The sequence below is a fragment of the Gigantopelta aegis genome, chromosome 4 (genome assembly GCF_016097555.1).
Source record: "Gigantopelta aegis isolate Gae_Host chromosome 4, Gae_host_genome, whole genome shotgun sequence".
Taxonomy (NCBI): domain Eukaryota; kingdom Metazoa; phylum Mollusca; class Gastropoda; order Neomphalida; family Peltospiridae; genus Gigantopelta; species Gigantopelta aegis.
The window spans coordinates 66,710,168-66,732,911 of NC_054702.1; the positions used below are offsets into that span (position 1 = coordinate 66,710,168).

The following is a 22,744-nucleotide window of genomic DNA, read 5'->3' on the forward strand; positions in this document are numbered from 1 at the left end:
TTGGATGTCCTTACATCAAAACAAACTACGGCTTAACGTTTTTTTGTTTTCTGAATGCTGGACAGCTTTCAGTGTCAAATTGCCATTGAAATTTTTTTATTCGATGACTATGAATGCATATGTCAATTATGGAGTGTCACACAATTACATTTGCTTAATTGTCAATAAACCTAGTGCCGTGACCTCCATTAATTTACATCTAATTTGCAAAGTTATCAAATTCTTAAAGTATGTGATCTTAAAAATATCACATACTTTGATTGCACTGAAAATGTAAGATATTATATGATAAGACTGTATATTAGCCATGTTTTCAAATGAACTGAATGAATGCATTTTTTAAAGTCTATAAATACTCTACTGATAAGGGGTTGGCCAATAAAGAAAGAAATGTTTTATTTAACGACGCACTCAACACATTGTATTTACGGTTATATGGCATCAGACATATGGTTAAGGACCACACAGATTCTGAGAGGAAATCCGCTGTCGCTTTCCGATTAGCAGCAAAGGGATCTTTTATTTGCGCTTCCCACAGGCAGGATAGCACAAACCATGGCCTTTGTTGAACCAGTTATGGATCACTGGTCGGTGCAAGTGGTTTACACCTACCCATTGAGCCTTGCGGAGCACTCACTCAGGGTTTGGAGTCGGTATCTGGATTAAAAATCCCATGCCTCGACTGGGATCCGAACCCAGTACCTACCAGCCTGTAGACCGATGGCCTAACCACTACGCCACCGAGGCCGAATAGGGTTGGCCAATAAAAGCATGAAGTAAGGAAATTTCAAATGTGATATTTAAAAAATTCACATCTATAAAAAAGTAAATCCTTTTAGTTTGTAATTGAGATTAGATAAAATAAATAATTTTTACACAAAATCTTCAATAAACAGAGTACCGGTGAGGTACATGATACACCCATCAGAAGTGTGATGGAAAACCATATCTATATTAATGAATATGTAACAGTATGATTCAATTCTAATTATGTGAAATTTATGCAATGGGATGGATGAACAGTTTGTTTTGGACCAACCACATACCATCCCAAGTTGTTCATACAACTGAGGTTTGATGGTCCTGTATGCATCTGTATGAAAGATATGATCCGGACAAGGATTTACTGTTATGTGCAGTAGACAGTGAAAAGTATGTCACAGTAACCTAGTAATAGGTTTGATGGTTCTGTATGCATCTGTATGCAAAATATGGTCAGGACAAGAAAAAGTTAACAGACGGACGGAGGAACAGAAGGACAGATGAACAACGCCATAACATAATACAACCCATAGATGGGCGTATATAAAAAAAGATGTTTTTTGACTAACATTGTAATGAAAAAACACTTTCAATTTGAGTAATTGCTGTTTTGATGAAAGGAAATGACTACACTAAAAAGCTGAATACGTAATTACAACTGTTCCAATTATCCGTTATCTAGTCAATACTTCCCAGGCTTTTAGGTCTTTAAATAAAGGTCAAAACAGATTAACCAATGAAGAGAAATCAATATTGTTACCTGACACAGTAATGTGTACCTGAACTTAATCAATTACACTATTACTGAGTCAAGAGCTAACAGTTTGAAACAACCCACTGTTAACTGATGACCGAGTTATGTTTTCCTAACAATCAACTGATTGCCCAAAATACACAGGCATTCAAAACTGTTTGAAATAGAGCAGATCAAAGAATAGTTAACTATATAGGGTTGTGGGTTTTTTGGGGGGGTTTGCAGGGGGGTTGGGTTTTTTGGGGGTATTAGGTATATATAAGGTATAATATTTTATGCTTATGAAGCTGCATGTAAACCACTTATTTAAGTATTATTAAAACTATAGTTACTAGCTACTAGCTCTGCCAGTGTTTGGGGCTCTTTTTTTATTGTTGCCATACATTTTTAGATACATGTATATATGTAGATAGTAGGAAATATTGGTCTTTATAACAAACAATTCTTGATGTAAGTGAATGTTGTACATAATTCTTTAGTTTTATACACTTTTCTCTTATACAAAATCGATTTTACTAATGTAGTCTCTCGTAACATAACTGGATAAATTAGTATGTGCATTTGTTTTAAAGACTGATATCTGCTTTATTATACTGCATGTGAATCTTTTAGACATGTTGAGACTGTAATAAAGATCTTATCAGTTTTAAAAGGGTGCGAGACGTAGCTCAGTGATACAGCACTCGCCTGATGAGCGATCGATCTAAGATCGATCCCCATCGGTGGGCTCATTGGGGTATTTCTCATTCCAGCCAGTGCTCCACAACTGGTGTAACAAAGTCTGTGGTATGTATTATTCTGTCTGTGGGATGGTGCATATAAAAGATCCCTTGCTGCTAATCGGAAAGAGTAGCCCATGAAGGTTTCCTCTCCCAATATCTGTGTGGTCCTTAACAATGCTTCTGACGTGATATAACCCTAAATAAAATGTGTTGAGTGTGTCGTTAAATAAAACATTTCCTTTCTGTCTTAAAAGATGGTGGGATCCAGCTTGGATGGTAGTGCACTCATTGCAGGTTCTTTAATCACAGGTTCGAGCCTCCTCAGTGGACCCATTCTCTGATTGGGTCTTTTATATCTTTACAACCAGTGTCTCACAAGGCAGTGGTATGTGCTGTCTTGTCTGTGAGAAAATGTATATAAACAATCCTTTGCTACTAATAGAAAAATGTAGCGGGTTTCCCCTGAGCATGAATCAAAATTTATCAAATGTTTGATATCCAATAGTCGATTAATGAAGCAATCTGCTCTGGTGGTATCATGAAAGAAAACAAACTTTAACTTGGTCTTTTAATGTGTAATGCTTAAATTCTCCAGACTTTTAGGTCTTTAAATAAAGGTCAAAACAGATTAACCAATGAAGAGAAATCAATATTGTTACCTGACAAATTAATGTGTACCTGAACTTAATCAATTACACTATTATTGGATGGAAGAAAATGTTTTATTTAACGATGTACTCAAAACGTTTTATTTATGGTTATATGGTGTCAGACATATGGTTAAGGACCACACAGATATTGAGAGAGGAAACCCGCTGTCACCACTTCATGGGCTACTCTTTTCGATTAGCAGCAAGGGATCTTTTATATGTACCATCCCATAGACAGGATAGCACATACCACAGCCTTTGATGTACTAGTCGTGGTGCAATGGCTGGAGTGAGAAATAGCCCAATGGGCCCACTGACGGGGATCGATCCCAAACTGACCGCGCATCAAGTGAGCCCTTGACCAATGGGCTACGTTTTGCCCCCACTATTATTGAGTCAAGAGCCAACAGTTTCTAAATTATACTAAATTAATTATGTGACAAACAAGCTGCATATCCTCAGTTGTATTACAATTACTCTGTAAAAACCATAAGTAAAGTTAATCTTAAGTTCTTGCTAACACAAAAACAGTGCACCAAAGGGAAAATATTAACAAATTAAGACAGGTCGAATGGAAAAAACAAACTGTGTAGCCATAGGATCAACCTTGGCACAACAAACAATACAAATGTTATTGTAGAAGTTCTTGCATACAGGATACTACACAGGAAAACACCATCTGTTTATATAGATGCTTCTATTCTGTACCCATAAAAAAGACCTTCCAAACCTCAAGTAGCTCAGCTGTATGTTGTACACATAAATATGTTACAGCAGCTACAGTTTTTGGTTTTGTTACGGTTTGGCAGGGGGTGGGGGTGCGTGTGTGTGTGAACCAAAAGCCTTGGAATATGTTGCAGCATGCCAGCAATCTTTTTATTATTCCATGATGGCAAGCTAAAAGATGCCAAGATAACAGAGCGCACTACTAGCCCATCAACGTAAACAATATAGTAGTAAAAAAGCTGGCATTTATGTTTTCGTCAGGTTTTTTCCCCTCAACCATCACAAAAGTTCCATTACTACTTACAATGCGAAGCTGGCTTCTTGTCATCGGACAGTAAATTAGGAAAGGGCCACAAAAAAACAACAACAACAAAAATGCCATCATTAAAATGCTTGGTCTGTATTAGCTTGTCACAGTTAAATGTGTAACATCAAAGCTATAGGACTACATGTATTTTGTATAATTGCCAAAACTTTGTATTTTGAAAGGACTTGGTTAGTGTGGGATATCTTAACATGATAATATTAACTTTTTAAGTGTTATTTATTTAATTAAGAATTGACCGCAATTATTTTTTGGTTCATGCAAGTATGGTTCATACTTGCAGGAACCAAAAAATAATTGCGGTCAATTCTTATAATTAAATTTCTATGCATACTTTAACAATACATGACTGAATTTAATTTGTTTAGCTTTAAATACGCCTGTAGTATTGTTTGTGTAAACTTCATTGATACTTATGTCGCATAAGAATGCGAACGTTCATTCACTATTATTTGAATCAGGTGATTTTTTGTAAATGACGTCATTTCCTCTAACTGCTGTGCATTTTTACGGATCATTTAGTTATATTGGAAGGAATTGTCCTATTTGTGTTTAGTTTATATTTTATGAAAGTGAATGAAGGGAACGTGTTTAACATTTATGCTGTCAGTGGAACCATTTAATTTTCACCAACAGCTGTTGAACATCGCTTACAAGTAAGTTACTGACGTGAAGTTTCCTACATGATTTCTTTGGCGAACGACCGAGTCTCATGTCATGATTAGCGAGAGTGTTGTTTGTTTGTTTGTTTGTTTTTTTGTTTTGTTTTTTAATCAATGTGTATAGATCCATATGTCTACTCTGCTATAGCATTTTCCATTAATTTATCGTATACATTTTTTGTAGCTTTCACGTGTGTTTTCTTCAAAATATCTAAATATGATTGCCAGAATAATCCGGCTTGTTGCACAAAAGTAGTGAGGGTGGGGGGGGGGGGGGAGGGGTAGTAGGCGTGGCTTAATTTTTGGGGGGTTCATCGAGATATGAACGAAAAAAAGTAAGCACCTCTGGACCAATCAGATTGCCATAAAGTGTATAGACACACACAAAAAAATTTATTATGGCTAATTATCACTTTTTTCATATACTTGATTACCTTTGTTTGACACCTAATAGCCACTGTGGGATTTTGTGTTTTGTTTTGTTTTGTTTTGGGGGTTTTGTGGGGTTTTGTTTGTTTGTTGTTGCTGTTGTTTCAGGGTGGGATTTCTGGGGGGTGATGGGGTTGTGCTGGGATGTTGTTAAACATTCATTCATTCATTCATTCATTCATTCATTCATTCATTCATTCATTCATTCATTCATTCATTCATTCATTCATTCATTCAAAAAAATGTAACTTAATTTAATACAGCCTATCATTTTCAAAGGACTAACTTCTTAAATCCATCTGCTATTGAATGCAATCACCATATACAATTAATTTCATAATTAACTAACTTGAGTAAGCTAATTAAATTAGTTAACTGGTGTTTGAAGAATTAATAAGTAACATATTTACTGTAATGTATTACACTCAGCTGCTGAAGCAATGGCCTCTCTGGGGAGTCCATCATTGTAATAAAAGAGTCAGTGTTCAGTGAATTCAAGTGTTTGATGTTTTCACTGGGCAGGTCATGACTGCAACTAGAGCCACCCTGGCACACGCCCCAGAACAAACAGTGAATAAGGCCACTCCTGTCTGGACATGTGCTGCCTCTGTCCAGGGAGGAATTTACCACATCAAACCCATGTCCACGTCTCAAGTTGTACCATCACAAGACAAAACAGCTGGGTTCTACATTAGCAAGAAAACATTTACCACAAGAGATGTAGGAAATGAGTTTCTTGACTGGTTAGGTTTTGGTGAAGGCTACATAAAAAAAAGATTAATAAACAGTTTTAAGAAAACTGTTTTGAAATATGGTTATTGGAAAGGTAATTTCATATGTAAGTGTTCAAGCGAAAAAAATTAAAAATATTGCTACTTAATATTTTCAGCTGTTTTTCTATACTGTTTTAGCCCCAAGTTTAATTAGTAAATATATATTAATAATAATAATTCTGCAGAGCTGTCAAACCCCAGAGTTTGCTAATATGCGTGAGATTAGTTCACCCATCTCATTGGTTGGGTAATTTTCATGCAGAATCAACGTGTGGATATTTCAAGCAATGCAGTGTTAACACACATAAATCTTCAACAAATTTGGTTTTTTAAATATAAATAAAATGATACCTTATAAAAGCAATACAGGCACCACACCATCGTGTCATTACCAGTTATAGCAGCTTAATATAGTCTGGTTTAGGAACTGTAGTTCCTCATTTTGAAAACTAAAATCTTTCTTTGATGATTATCCTGTCAATAATGTATTTTTTTACAGAATATATTCTGACATATAAATTGTAATGAATTGACAAGATTTTTTTTTTTAACTAGGAAATTAAAAAATATGTATATATATATTTAATATATTGATGTTAACAACAAAAATAAAAAATTGAAAGTTACCATATTTGATTTAATTTATCATCAACTTTACAACTAACCTATCATAAAAGGACAGAAATAAATTATTCTTAATATTCAGAGGCTGACTCAATATTGCTAAGAAACATATTCAAGTCACCATTCACAATCACACGAAATTAATGAACTCAAAAGTTCAGCGACATGGCTGACGTCAATGCTTTTCATTCTTTGAAGACTAGCTGCAGTGAATCTAGAAAAAAAAACCCATAACAAAAAGATTTCCTACTTAAAACCAAGCTGTATCACAAACAAAACAAACCCATTTCCTTTATCTTATTAAACGTCAAATATGTCAAACAAAAAACCTTAAGTCTCCAATTTCTGTTCAATTCTTTAAGCCATAAATTGCAGCCTTGCCTCCCTCATATTGTGCTAACCAGAATAATGATGGCCTAAGGGTCCATACAAGGAGTAATCAGATTTGAACGGAATCCATATTACGCGTGCAGTTGATTGGGGAAATCCCTTTCAAATGACTCAGGGCACTCGGGGCACATTATTTTAATTTTGCTCACACACTCGGCCCTTAGTCGGTTGACAAGTGGTAAAAATAATGGTATCTGAGGCACGTGCTATAAAAAAACCTAGAAATGAAAACAATACACCTAGAATTATATTGTTTTCATAAATCATTTTAATTACTTTAAATGGCCCTAAATACAATGGATGATGTGTCAGTTATGGCCACCCATGTAGAGAGAAATTCTACACAAAAGATAGTAACCAAATTTTGCTTTTAAAAAGCCAAAGATATAGATCAAAATACATAACCTCATTCCACAGCAGTGTTGAATTATTATGTTACATTTTGCTTGTCATTTAAGATAAGTTAGGACAGATTATGGCCAAATTTACCTAAGATTTTAATTTCTGATCAAGTTAAAAATAAACCAAAATCTTTTTCTTTCTTTTTTCAACCTTAGATTACAGAAGCAGTAACTGATATTTAAACCTATTAGTTTTCACCTAACCATTAAACATGAAGGTATATATAGCTGCATGATCACTGATAACATTTTGTAGTATATATATACAAAAAAACACTGTAGTAGTTTTTTGTAAGCTTTTAAGTGCAGAATTAATAATTATCTCATGTTTCCATTTTTTTTAATAGTGATAATGGTGATGATGATGTGAATAACATATACAACACACCGGCGGTACATTAACCTCATAAAACAACTTCCATACTGCATTAGTGTACCATAAAACCTGTCATGCTTATAGTCATGTAAGAGAATATCAGAAATTAGCTTCTTATAGTTATATAATTATAAGACCATGCAATGCCCGCTTACTATGTCATTAACATAATATTTCTACACCGTATACACCGTGAATCAAGAGAATAGCAGGGTGGCCTTTAACGGCAGGTGGCTGTTTGATAGTGATTATTTTCAGCAGAATGGACTGTATATCTGCTACTATCTATAGGTAATACCCTCCCTAGAGGGATGCACTTCACGGCAAGCACTTGATCAAAGTGAGCAATCACTCGAACAAGTAAACACGATGTAGGGGAAAGCAATCTCCTTTGATTTGATGCCGCTCTTCCAGCACATACAGGCCTAACCCTCCCTGATTAACATACACACCATGTCAGGTTGCCATGTCAGACACAAACAAACAAACATACATCTACTGTATCAAGCCAACAATGTCAGTTTAACCTGTGTGAGTGTATATATAATAATTCTCATTTTATTTGGTTTTTTAGTGAGGGTTGTTTTTTTAAGTGTTTATTGGATCTTTTTGTGGAGTTTCTGAAGTGATGCCCAATCAGTGACAATCAAAGATCTCAAAAGTGCCACAAAGATCACCAACAGAACTTGTGTTATCATAATTCAAGTGACTTTCAGTGTTGGAGACCCATTACTGTCTGTGACCTTATCTGCTTTACTTAAAAAGATGAAGGGTCGAAGCCGTTGCTCTTGACAGTACTCTGAATGAGATCAAGATGCACATCACATGAGAAGAAATAAAGACATCTACTTAAGATCCTGTATGAAATTTATTCCCCATCACACAGACAGAGCTGTAACACTAATTGGCTTGATGCTATTTCATGTGTTTGTTTTAGGGTGTAGAATCAATCTCCTAAGTAACAGAACCATAAAGGTGAGACTTTTTCTTTTCCAATTCCAGTCATTTCTGCACTATTTACTATTTAGTATGTATTGTACATATATGTAAAAAAGTTTATATAAAAGACCTCCTGGTAGACAAAATATATGTACAATACGTTTCCTGTGTATATGTTACAGTAGCAGGTTTCTTTTCTCAACTTTATACTACCAGTACATGCATCACATTTATCACATATATATCTAAAAACCTAATTCAAATTATTAAATCAAGTGGTGTTAAACATTTCCAGGATGTTTTATTTAAACCAAAGATAAAAATGAGTTACCAAAAAAATGTCCAGACATTTTAAGATTTAATTCTCATACTGAGAATGGCCCTAGGGTTAGTGTTGCCCAATGGTGTAAAACAGTGGGTCCCATTCAGAATGTATATAAAGTATCAACCAAAACCATATCAGAAGTTTTGGACAGCGGAAAACCTCAGAACAATGTACAAACGATTTTTTTTTTTTTAGGATTTCCCAATAAATCTGGAAAAATGTTCATTCATTATCTGTAAAACCTGCAGATCCTGCCAGCCAGTATACCAGAATAGAAATAATACCTTAATTCACAGACATTTATTTTACTGAATTAGACATTGTTTTGTCCTAATGTATTCATTTCACTAGTTCAGCTGTTCTCCATTCCTATATTTACCATTGCATGTACTGTACATGAACCTATCTGTGTAACTTGTGTTTCATGGGTGTGAGATTTTAGATAAGTGAAGAAAGCTTTAGGAAAGAGAGATACATGTTGTCTTTGAAGCTGGTCCAACAGATAGTACCTGTTATACGTCTTTGAAGCTGATTCAAGTAAATGTAGTTCAGTGGGGAAAAAACAATAACTGGGGGGGGGGGGGGGGGGGGGGGGTGTTTCAGTTTGATTCAGCTTATATATAGGTTCTGTTGCATCTTCTGTTATTTTGGGGGTTTTCCAGGAAACATATTTTGTTTCACATTGTATGTATAGGTTCTGTTTTATTTTTAAAACACAATGTATATCAATGTACAAATAAAGCTGAACTCAAACTGTGGAAGGAGATGTATGGATGATAATATTCCTGACCACAACCGTTTAACATTAGGTTTGTAAAAGCAGGGGCGGATCCAGGAATTTTAGCAGGGGGGGGGGGTCCAGTCTTGAGCCTTTGAAGGGCCCCCCTCGATAGGAAATTTTCATATTTGAAGATAGCTTTAGATGGATTTGAAGTATATTCCCCTTATCAAAATCCTGCGAGCGGGGGGGGGGGGGGGGGGTCTTGACCTTGACCCCCCTGGATCCACGTCTGAAAAGGGTTCATGTAACAAAAGATATTAAACTTGCCTTAATTATTACCATTCATCTCTCTGTTAAATTGTTTTTAACAAAATAAAATAATAATAATAATAGCATTCTGAGAATGCTGCTAATTCTGAGAATGTTGCTAATACTGAGAATGTTGCTAATACTGAGAATGCTGCTAATACTGAGAATGCTGCTAAAGCATTACATGTTCCCTACTGGGCCCAACATTTTTATTTCATTTCAACTTATTTTCGTGCTTATAGCCAATTAAGGTTCAAGCATGCTGTCCTGGGCACACACCTCAGCTATCTGGGCTGTCTGTCCAGGACAGTGGATTAGTTGTTAGTAGTTAGTGAGAGAGAAGCGGGTGTAGTGGCCTTACACCTACCCATGGAGTCGTTAAAACTCGCTCTGTGTGGGAGCCAGTACCGGGCTGCGAACCCTGTACCTACCAGCCTTATGTCCGATGACTTAACCACAATGCCATTGAGGCTGGTTGGGCCTAACAAATTTCTGTACATGTATCTCCTAAATTTAAGGGCCACAACTCTGTGAAAAATGGGTCAAACGCCACGAAAGTTAAACTTTATCTGTAACAGTACACAATAAAGCTATACACAACATTTCAGCTCAATATATCTTGAGGCAATACGAAAAAAAGTCCAGAAAATTATATGTGGGACCATCAGACAGACAGACAGACAGACAGACAGACAGGCAGACAGATACATAGACACACTGACAGACAAACACACACACACACACACACACACACACACACACACACACACACACACACACACACAGAGACAGACACACACACAGAGACAGACAGAAGGACAAAGATGAAACTTAATAGTTCCCTCCAATTGGACCAGTTGGGGACAAAAAATGTTTGATTTGTGACTATATACAGTTGCTACTGAAAGAATGTGTAACACTAAAATGTTCATCACTCAACTTGTTTGGTTTGTGACTGTAAACAACTGCATAATTCTGTGATCTTTGAGCACTGGTAATTTCTTGTAGCATCGGCTCATTAATCTCCATCATGTCTTCAAAGACATTTCAACAGTGTGTAAAGAGAGGCACCTCTTGAAACAATGAGTTATGAGTCTTCAACCACGGTTCCTCAAAAGCTAATCATTCTTTGGCTGGCCAGTGACAGTGTGGAATGCCTGTCCACCGGTTGAAGTGTTTGTGTCGATGAGCCATCATCCATCCCCTGCAGCAGTGACAATTAGTCAACAAGATGTAACTGATTACAATCTATAGCATGAACTATTCTGTACTAGAAAGAAACCTCTCAAAACTACACCCTCTGTGACCCACAATTCTCTCAAAACTGGATGTTTTTCACAGTTCCTGTACCTTTGAAATATTAGTACAGAACATAACTGGATATCCATTAAAACTGGACTTTTCACAGTCCCTTTTTAAATATATCAGAACAGAACATAACTGGATATCCGTTAAAACTGGACTTTTCAGTCCCTTTTTAAATATATCAGAACAGAACATAACTGGATATCCGTTAAAACTGGACTTTTCACAGTCCCTTTTTAAATATATCAGAACAGAACATAACTGGATATCCGTTAAAACTGGACTTTTCACAGTCCCTTTTTAAATATATCAGAACAGAACATAACTGGATATCCGTTAAAACTGGACTTTTCACAGTCCCTTTTTAAATATATCAGAACAGAACATAACCTCTCTAAACCGGATACACCTTAAAACCAGATTTTTTTTATTTGGTCCCTTGAGGGTCCAGTTTAGAGGGGTTTCACTGTATATAGAGAAGCATGTTGCCTGACAGTGGAAGTTGAAGATTATGCCTGGAAATAAAGGAAGTTTTATCTTTAAACTCTTATCAAAATCGGGGCTGTCTGCATGCACAATTTGAGAATATCATCATCACACACAGGAAAAGGTTACAGACTGATGACTTAGTAATGAAGGGTGCTATTAATGTCACTTGGTGTATGAAGCTGCACAACGATATTCTCAACCTATTCTAATACAAATTACACATACACATAGTTCCCAGTACATGATGATAGTGTGATCGGCATGATAAGTACAGCTATAAAGCATAGTATGTTCCACAGTAACTTCAAGAAAAAAAGTAAAAGAACAGAGATCAGAAATTCAAATGTAAGATAACAAAGATATCTAGTCAAAGTACGCTCAGTTCTAAATTCAGTTTCATTACAAAGAAGAAAGGGTATGACAGAAAAAAAAAGATAATATATAAATAAGAAAAACATTCAGAAATGAAAACAAAAGATACATGAGAAATGAATATCTATAAGATAAACATACATGTATAAGGATCCAACTCGTTTGTAGAATGAGACTGTGTATTGATCTGTATCACCAGGGTATTTGATGATCAGATCTACCGTTTGGTGTTTGTTTTGGCTCCACTCATACAACTGAAGGAGATCAATTGATCCGTTCTTGTCTTATTTGTTGATTAATACCACGGAATATCAATACCGTCTAGTGTTATTGTTGATAATACCACAGAATATCGATACTTTCCATTGTGTTTTTTCTTCTTCTGCAGCCTAGTAGCTGAAAATGTTTTTCAATCACTCTCACTCTTTGCTGTTAGTTTTTGTTCACTATCAATACATAGTAACATCCACTCTGATTATAGTCATAGTAATGCATGTGCTATGTGTCAGTGGATCAATTCCTCCACCCTTCTGTGGAATCTCTGTGGCTTTTGTCATTCTAACCTAATACTCTGTGGCCATAGCTATCTATTGGACATTGGTAGCATATAGTTCAATGGCAGCAGGTTTCTGCTATTCTTTAGACCATGTGTCACAAATATCATATATGATATCAGACATCTAATAATCACTGATTATTAAATAATGTGGTGGGTGACAGTAAATGAACACTTTTGTTTCCTTTAAAGGGCAAGATTAAGCTCAGTTGGCAGAGCGCTTGTCTGGGGTGCTTGTATGGGTAATGGGACTGAACCTCCTTAGCCAGTGCACCATGACTGGTATATCAAAGGCCATGGTATGTGCTATCCTGTTTGTGAGCTGGTGCATATAAAAGATCACTTGTCACTGATGGAAAAAAATTGCAGGTTTTCTCTATAAGACCATATGTCAAAATTACCAAATGTTAGACATCCAATAGCCGATGATGAATACATCAATGTGCTCTAGTGGTGTTGTTAAACAAACTTTAACTTTCAACTTTCTGTTCTTTAATTTAATATAGCTAAGTCTGGAATGTCCATCCATCATGTCATCAGCTTTTTGATGAAGGAACAAATATTCAACTGAGCCCAATTGATTTATAGCATTCTTAAAACTTTATGTTTCTGAAATGATGACATTGCTTAAATTAAGACTGAATATATAAGCATACATACAACTTTACTTTGATCCTAAATCAAAGAAATGCTTTCAATTCCTGGCTCTGTAAATGTAATTAAAACTAAGATTATTATTAATCACTATAAAAAAAAACACCTGATGGAATTTAGACTCAAACATGCGTTCAGTTCTATGTTAATTAACACTTGGTTGCAAACGATTTCCATAATTAATAATAAAGTGACACTATTTTTGAATATGGATGCTGGCATATGCTTCATCTTGGTGACAGATACTAGACACTAATTAAATCACAGTTCGGTATTAGATATTAGACATCCAGCTGAAATTGCTGCATGTAGCTTTCTGCAATCCAGAACATGTCCAATAAAGGGTTTTGATATGCTGGCCAGTTTACAATTATTAATGGCTAAAGATAATATTTCACAGTGGGTTTTTAAAATAATTTTCTTGCTGTCAGAAACATATTCAATTAGAGTATTTCTAATGCAAATACAAGATTTGGAGGTTGCCTCCTATGCCATGTCATCACTAGGATCGTGTTAATTTCATGCCAGTATATCTACAAAGTCTGTGTTAATGTGAATTTGGGTTGTTTTAGATGGGGGGGGGGGGGTTGGGGGGTTGTTTTGGGGGTGTTTTTTGGGGGGGTTGTTTGTTTGTGGGGGGTTTTTGGGGGGTGGGGTTGGAGTGTTACAGATCTCATCAAATTCTGAAAATGAGTCCAAGAGAATACCACATTGGTTGTTATTAAATACCATTTATCTTACAAGTTGTTTTAAACTGCTATTTTCTCATAAGTTGTATTTAAAAACAGGTTTTAAAAAATTAACATGTCTGAAGGAATTATTTATGGCATTTGTAATTAATATATATAATTAATGTGTTAATTTCAATGGATGATTTGATGTGTCACCACCCTATGACCATGCAAAATGAATCCTACACAGTGTTCTCTCAAATGGTATTGTTTTAAAATGGTTAAATATAATATATACAGAAAAAAAATTCATTTTTTTTAAAAACATGATTAAATAAAAGTGCATTAGTAGGTAATTTACGACATGCTTTCCATCAGAGAACTCTTTAATCACTGGTGCCAGTGGTGGTGAGGACTCAACCTCTAACTTTGCCACAGTGTTCTGTTCAAGACAGGTAAAAAAACAAAACCAACTATAAACAGTTGGGATAAATGGTTGAGCTTGAATTATAAAACCTAAGATTGATCTTATCTATAAGATTGAGTGACAGGCAAACCACGATACACAGCTGAGTTATCCAATCCAGCAAGGTGTTCGTGTTCTCATATAGTTATTCCACTTACAGGTGGCACCACCTCATCTGTCATGAAAGATTAATGACATCAAACAAAACACCTGTCCAGAATACACACACAGGTAGCTGAATAAGGAACAACACACTTTCTGCTGTATGTTCTCGGTCATCTGGGTACATGGTGCAATTAATTGCTATTTATCTAGGATACTAATTAGTGTAAATAAATCAAATATTAATATCAATTTAAAACAGGAATTACAGCAGTCTCTCTCTGTCTGTCTCTCTCTCTCTCTCTCTCTCTCTCTCTCTGTCTTCTCTCTCTCTCTCTGTCTCTTTGTTTCTTTGTGTGTGTCTCTCTCTCTCTCTCTCTCTCTCTGTCTCTCTCTCTCTCTGTCTGTCTCTCTCTCTCTCTGTCTGTCTGTCTGTCTCTCTCTGTCCTCTCTCTCTCTCTCTCTCTCTCTCTCTCTCTCTCTCTCTCTCTCTCTCTCTCTCTCTCTCTCTCTCTCTCTCTCTCTCTCTCTCTCTCTCTCTCTCTCTCTCTCTCTCTCTCCATTAAGACACCAGCTGTTTTATTTAAGATGTCTCATTACTGTTTTCCTGAAACATCTACTTCATTTAGTATAAACTAACCTGTCAAGAAAGTTTAAAGTTTGTTTTATTTAATGACACCACAAGGGCAAACTGATTAATTAATCACTGGCTAATAGATGTCAAACATTTGGTACCAGTAATGGTGATACACAAGTCTTTAGAGGAAGCCCAGTACATTCTTCCATTAGCACTTTCTCACATAAAGGATAGCACATATACCACAACCTTTGATATACTAGCTGAGATGGGAGGAAACCCATTACATTCTTCCATTAGCACTTTCTCACATAAAGGATAGCACATATACCACAACCTTTGATATACTAGCTGAGATGAGAGGAAACCCATTACATTCTTCCATTAGCACTTTCTCACATAAAGGATAGCACATACCACAACCTTTGATATACTAGCTGAGATGAGAGGAAACCCATTACATTCTTCCATTAGCACTTTCTCACATAAAGGATAGCACATATACCACAACCTTTGATATACTAGCTGAGATGAGAGGAAACCCATTACATTCTTCCATTAGCACTTTCTCTCATAAAGGATAGCACATATACCACAACCTTTGATATACTAGCTGAGATGAGAGGAAACCCATTACATTCTTCCATTAGCACTTTCTCTCATAAAGGATAGCACATATACCACAACCTTTGATATACTAGCTGAGATGAGAGGAAACCCATTACATTCTTCCATTAGCACTTTCTCACATAAAGGATAGCACATACCACAACCTTTGATATACTAGCTGAGATGAGAGGAAACCCATTACATTCTTCCATTAGCACTTTCTCACATAAAGGATAGCACATATACCACAACCTTTGATATACTAGCTGAGATGAGAGGAAACCCATTACATTCTTCCATTAGCACTTTCTCTCATAAAGGATAGCACATATACCACAACCTTTGATATACTAGCTGAGATGAGAGGAAACCCATTACATTCTTCCATTAGCACTTTCTCTCATAAAGGATAGCACATATACCACAACCTTTGATATACTAGCTGAGATGAGAGGAAACCCATTACATTCTTCCATTAGCACTTTCTCACATAAAGGATAGCACATACCACAACCTTTGATATACTAGCTGAGATGAGAGGAAACCCATTACATTCTTCCATTAGCACTTTCTCTCATAAAGGATAGCACATATACCACAACCTTTGATATACTAGCTGAGATGAGAGGAAACCCATTACATTCTTCCATTAGCACTTTCTCACATAAAGGATAGCACATATACCACAACCTTTGATATACTAGCTGAGATGAGAGGAAACCCATTACATTCTTCCATTAGCACTTTCTCACATAAAGGATAGCACATATACCACAACCTTTGATATACTAGCTGAGATGAGAGGAAACCCATTACATTCTTCCATTAGCACTTTCTCTCATAAAGGATAGCACATATACCACAACCTTTGATATACTAGCTGAGATGAGAGGAAACCCATTACATTCTTCCATTAGCACTTTCTCTCATAAAGGATAGCACATATACCACAACCTTTGATATACTAGCTGAGATGAGAGGAAACCCATTACATTCTTCCATTAGCACTTTCTCTCATAAAGGATAGCACATATACCACAACCTTTGATATATTAGCTGAGATGAGAGGAAACCCATTACATTCTTCCATTAGCACTTTCTCACATAAAGGATAGCACATATACCACAACCTTTGATATACTAGCTGAGATGAGAGGAAACCCATTACATTCTTCCATTAGCACTTTCTCTCATAAAGGATAGCACATATACCACAACCTTTGATATACTAGCTGAGATGAGAGGAAACCCATTACATTCTTCCATTAGCACTTTCTCTCATAAAGGATAGCACATATACCACAACCTTTGATATACTAGCTGAGATGAGAGGAAACCCATTACATTCTTCCATTAGCACTTTCTCACATAAAGGATAGCACATACCACAACCTTTGATATACTAGTTGAGATGAGAGGAAACGCATTACATTCTTCCATTAGCACTTTCTCACATAAAGGATAGCACATATACCACAACCTTTGATATACTAGCTGAGATGAGAGGAAACCCATTACATTCTTCCATTAGCACTTTCTCTCATAAAGGATAGCACATATACCACAACCTTTGATATACTAGCTGAGATGAGAGGAAACCCATTACATTCTTCCATTAGCACTTTCTCTCATAAAGGATAGCACATATACCACAACCTTTGATATACTAGCTGAGATGAGAGGAAACCCATTACATTCTTCCATTAGCACTTTCTCACATAAAGGATAGCACATACCACAACCTTTGATATACTAGCTGAGATGAGAGGAAACCCATTACATTCTTCCATTAGCACTTTCTCTCATAAAGGATAGCACATATACCACAACCTTTGATATACTAGCTGAGATGAGAGGAAACCCATTACATTCTTCCATTAGCACTTTCTCTCATAAAGGATAGCACATATACCACAACCTTTGATATACTAGCTGAGATGAGAGGAAACCCATTACATTCTTCCATTAGCACTTTCTCACATAAAGGATAGCACATACCACAACCTTTGATATACTAGCTGAGATGAGAGGAAACCCATTACATTCTTCCATTAGCACTTTCTCACATAAAGGATAGCACATATACCACAACCTTTGATATACTAGCTGAGATGAGAGGAAACCCATTACATTCTTCCATTAGCACTTTCTCTCATAAAGGATAGCACATATACCACAACCTTTGATATACTAGCTGAGATGAGAGGAAACCCATTACATTCTTCCATTAGCACTTTCTCTCATAAAGGATAGCACATATACCACAACCTTTGATATACTAGCTGAGATGGGAGGAATCAGAGGGTGGGTCCACCAATAAGATTCAGTCTTTTAAACCAAGTAACCCAGACAAGTGTTCTACCCACCAAGCTATATTCTACCCTAAACTAACCTGTAATTATGCAGCCAAACGAGATAACATTTTATGCTCCTTAATAAAAAAATATTTAGGATGTACTAGTATGTATGAAGCACAGTCGTAGACATGTTTGGCCAAGGAGTAATGCAGGGTTCACCCTGTACATGGCCAAATTAGCCAATTGCTAATTTTTATACAAAGTGGCTACAACATTTAGTCTTTGGCTAATAAAATATTCCTTAAATCAACCACATTTGAATAATTTTCAAGGAGATACTATACTATATCTGAAAATTGGCAGAACCAAAATTCTTTGCAGCGTGAGCCCTGGTGATGGGTCACATAACCAATGACCTTTAAGGGAATCAGGTTTTTTCAGTCCCTATCCATGACTATAGTACAACAAACTTCATGGTAAGTTGATTGTGTGGTAAAAATTGCTGATGTGGCAGCAGCACATGTTTCCTCTTTCTTTTTTCTCAACACAATGTCAGAATAGTTTTATGTTAAATAAGACACCAAACAGCCATAGTTTAAAATGTGCTGAGTTGTCAGACAGACTTTATTTTTCCTTAGTGATTTACTAAAAATACAAAGCTTTTTCTTGGACTAAATTTAACTTTTGTCTATTCCTTGTTTTTATATTCCTACCCATTTCCTTTATGTGTATATGAAGGTATTAAAAACTACATTTAAAGATTAGACTTAATACTTTAATTCAGTGGATATAGACTTTCTTTAAAAGGCCACATTTAATATGTTTAATGCAATGTCTATACATTATCTTTTAAAGATCGCATCTAGTGCACAAACCAATTCTTCAAGTATGATTAATCAGATATCAAACATCTTTTTTCTTTTCTTGTTTATCTCTTATCGCTGTTTCACTGAAAACATTCACTTTCAAAGAGCCGACTTTAAAAGAGGCCAGAAAAACAAGTTGGTTAAACCCTTCTGTATTTTAATCTCCAGATTCTTTACCTATGTTGTAGATTTGCACAGAGAACTCAACCGGGCACTCTGCTCAGGTTCCCACCAAAACACCGAGAGAGATTTACCTCTCAAGACTGACACTAACAGATCTGTAATTGCAAGGTAAGACTTTGTCGGCAGTTCCAGTTTAAAGAAAATTATGTGCTGAATGAAAAGAGAAAGTGTATCTGTTGCAGGAAAAGTGGTACAAAGTACTCTGGAAATAATAAAGCTTTCTTGGCACCAACTTTAAAGAGTCTGGTATATATCTGCCAGTGCAGTGCCATTTCATGAATAAACAAAATGAAAATTACTGTTGGATATGTACATAAAAAACCAAACAAAACATAAAGCACACCATAGTTTGTTTATGTCAAATGAGAACCGATAAATTGGCATGTAAATTATATTAAAACTTATATAAAATCATATTATTAAATTATAAACCCATAACATTTTATATAAAAAAAATAACCATGTGTGAATAAAAACCAATTCTTAACAAATTACCATCAAATTGCATAGACTAAATCTAATTTTTAATTACAGAGCTGATGAAGACAAATCTTATGCGAATTGATATGGGTTTAAAACAAAAATATGTTATTATATAAGATTTATCGTTACATGCCAATTCATCAGTTCCATTTTGGCACAAATTATTAACAAACTGTAGTTCGGATGTGTAATGGATTATAAATTTGGTGCAGTAAACATACTTCTGTTCTCTTTAAAATTACTATTTTTTTCTAACCACTTTCATGTTCAGCACTTAACTGAAATCTGATATTTTATTAAACCACATAAATATTATGTCAATGCCAAAAACAAAATTCATACCTTTTTTAATTTTTATATTTAATTGTAATAAAATCTTCAAACTGGGATTTTTTCATTCAAATTCTTTAAGGTAGCTAGTACAGATCCATTACTAAATCTCTGTCATGTAATGGTGAGAATAGAGAGTGATGATATCGACTGTATAATGAAACCCAATCATACCTTTATATACAGTGTCCATTAAAAGATATAGTTATTGTGTGACTGGACTATTGTTAGAATGAAAGTAGTTGTTGTCACATACATGTACTTCTTTCAAATCTTCCTTCCAATTAACAACAAGGGATCTTTCGTAAAATCCATCTTTTCACAGACAAAACAACACATACCACAGACTTTGCAATACTAATCAAAGTTCTTGATGATTATAAAAGGTGATGGGATGGAACAAAGACAAAAACAGAAGAAAAGAAAAAATCATTAACCGCTGAATAATAATAAAACCTCTTTTTCATCCACCTTCCCACAGACAAAACAGCACACACTACAGAATTTGCAATACTATTCACTAATCAAAGTTCTTGATGATTTTTATAAAGTGATGGGATTGAAGAAAGGCAAAAACAGAAATGAAAAATCACCATGCATTCATTTATAATAAAACTCTTTTATCAAAAGTGATATTTCTGCCTACTGCCAAGTGTTAGGTGAGTATCAAGAGTGTCTTCAAAACAGCAAACGGACATGAAAAAGAAAACAGCACTTGGAAAGTCAACACATTCTGACATACACCTGGAGTGCAAGTTTTCACTGTAATGTCCCTGATGCTTTCAAGGTGGAGGGCAATATTCTAAATACAAACCAGATTAATGTTCATACACCTGAATCAGATACTTCTGATCAACAGCAGCTACCTCTTGGTTCCTTTTCTCCCATATTGTCCACATGTGGGACTATAGGAAATTTAGATTTCTGTATTTAACATCAACAGGGGCAGAATTTACATTTCTGTATTTAACATCAACAGGGGCAGAATTTAGCTCCAAGGCCGGCTCTTGTGCCCAGGATAGGCATGCACTACAAGAGCTTGCTCTGAATGTGCACGTAAAGCCCTATGACCTGACCTGAATTTAGCTCAGTCAGTAGAGCATTCACCTAAGGTGCTTGGGTCACAGGATCAAATCTCTTTAGTGGACCCATTAGGTGTTTTACCCATTCCAACTAGCAGTTCCCTATGATTGGTATTTCAAAGGCCATGACTATTATAATTATTACTGTCCTTTAGGCTAGATGGTTATAGGCTAGATGGACTAGTAATAATTCTGATGGACTACTATAGTAAATGTTTTCTGCTACTGATCCAGCAGACAAGTGAGATATGTTTTTCATTTTCACACCACTGATATTAATACTTGAATATCAAAATTATTTGTAAAACATATACAGTATGTGCATGTATATATGTAAACAAATCACAAACAGTGGAGAAATCTGAAACAAATTGGCCCTAGATGATTTATTTGTCCCTAGATGATTTACTATCTTGTGCTGCCAACACCCAAACATACAACAAATAATCTCCACTTGGTTTACATCTCGCTGCTATACTGGCATCAATGATGGTAGGTTTGGTAAAGGACCTGACCTCTTGTGTAAACCGTGCTGTAACACCTTGACAGAACTGTCTAAATCACAAAGTCTTGATTGGGTGCATGCAGGTAGGTGGTCTGGCATGAATGGAGTGGAACCGGTGATCTGTTAGTGTTTATATCCTAGGCAAACAACACTAAATATATCCAAGAAGAGACTTATTAAGAATTTTGTTTATGCAATATCCAGTATCCAGCTCTTTGGCAGACTATAATTATATAAATATAAATATAAATCAGAACTTGAGCATGAAAATCACTGAATTAAAAAAAAATGTTTTATCAGAATCCAACATGCCTGGATTGTGTGATATTTACATACTCTAAGACATATTAAGAATTTTTTTCATACAATATCCTGTATCCATCTTTATGGCAGACTCTAATTATATAAATATAGATCAGATCTTGTACATGAAATTCAATGTAACATATGCTGGATTAAAAAAACAAAAAAGAATCTAACATGCCTGGATTGTGTGATATTTACATACTCTAAGACATATTAAGAATTTTTTTCATACAATATCCTGTATACATCTTCATGGCAGACTCTAATTATATAAATATAGATCAGATCTTGTACATGAAATTCAATGTAACATATGCTGGATTAAAAAAAATATCAGAATCCAACATGCCTGGATTGTGTGATTTTACATACTTTAAAGACATTAATTTATGCTGTATAGAAAAAGATGTGAAATGCAACACTCCTGGTAGGTGTTATTTTTTACCTACATGTATAATGGAAGACCAAATAATTTAAAACGAGTTGTGTGTATAACTTGTTTTTTACTTTACACAGACTTAAGTAATATATATTAGGTAAAACCTAAAAGTATACCTTCAATATTATAAGTGTATATTAATTATTATTTTATTAAATATAATAATAAGAATTTGTATTATAACAATATTACTTTAATTTAATTATTCAGTTAGTACGAAAGTATTTTCCTTTGATATCTTCCCTATATATATATATAAAAATATATATATTACACTATATTAACAATACACAACATAATTATTATAGAAATGTATACAAGTCAGAAGTTGTGTTTGTACATGCACCTGTTTCAGATGTGCTTGTAATCTGCACATATAGTGCACATATATAGTGCAGAAAGGTAATTGGGAAAAAAACTTAACTACAGAGCTTGAAACCAGTCTAAGAATTGCATATCACATACATAATATATATCACATGCTCCATTCAATAACTGCACAGCCACTCAATTATCCTACTTTCACCTATCCCCTTATCCCATTTACATTTCCACACAAATGCT

The 22,744-nt window shown here is 35.2% G+C and overlaps 2 protein-coding genes across 4 annotated transcripts in view; one reads left to right on the forward strand and one right to left on the reverse strand.

The window, feature by feature from the left end:
* The window catches only part of LOC121370965 (activating signal cointegrator 1 complex subunit 3-like), a 179,091-nt gene that overhangs the window by 50,053 nt on the left and 106,294 nt on the right, over positions 1 to 22,744 (reverse strand). The gene's annotated exons all lie outside the window — the stretch shown is intronic.
* Positions 1 to 22,744, forward strand: part of LOC121370966 — a 76,160-nt gene that overhangs the window by 18,567 nt on the left and 34,849 nt on the right. For 2 of the 3 annotated variants that reach the window (XM_041496525.1, XM_041496527.1), the window contains exon 2: positions 19,041 to 19,143. The gene's annotated coding sequence lies outside the window, so the exon portion shown is untranslated. Of the gene's footprint in view, positions 1 to 8,258; positions 8,570 to 19,040; positions 19,144 to 22,744 lie in introns of those variants that run through there. The other variant, XM_041496528.1, reaches the window with a different exon arrangement.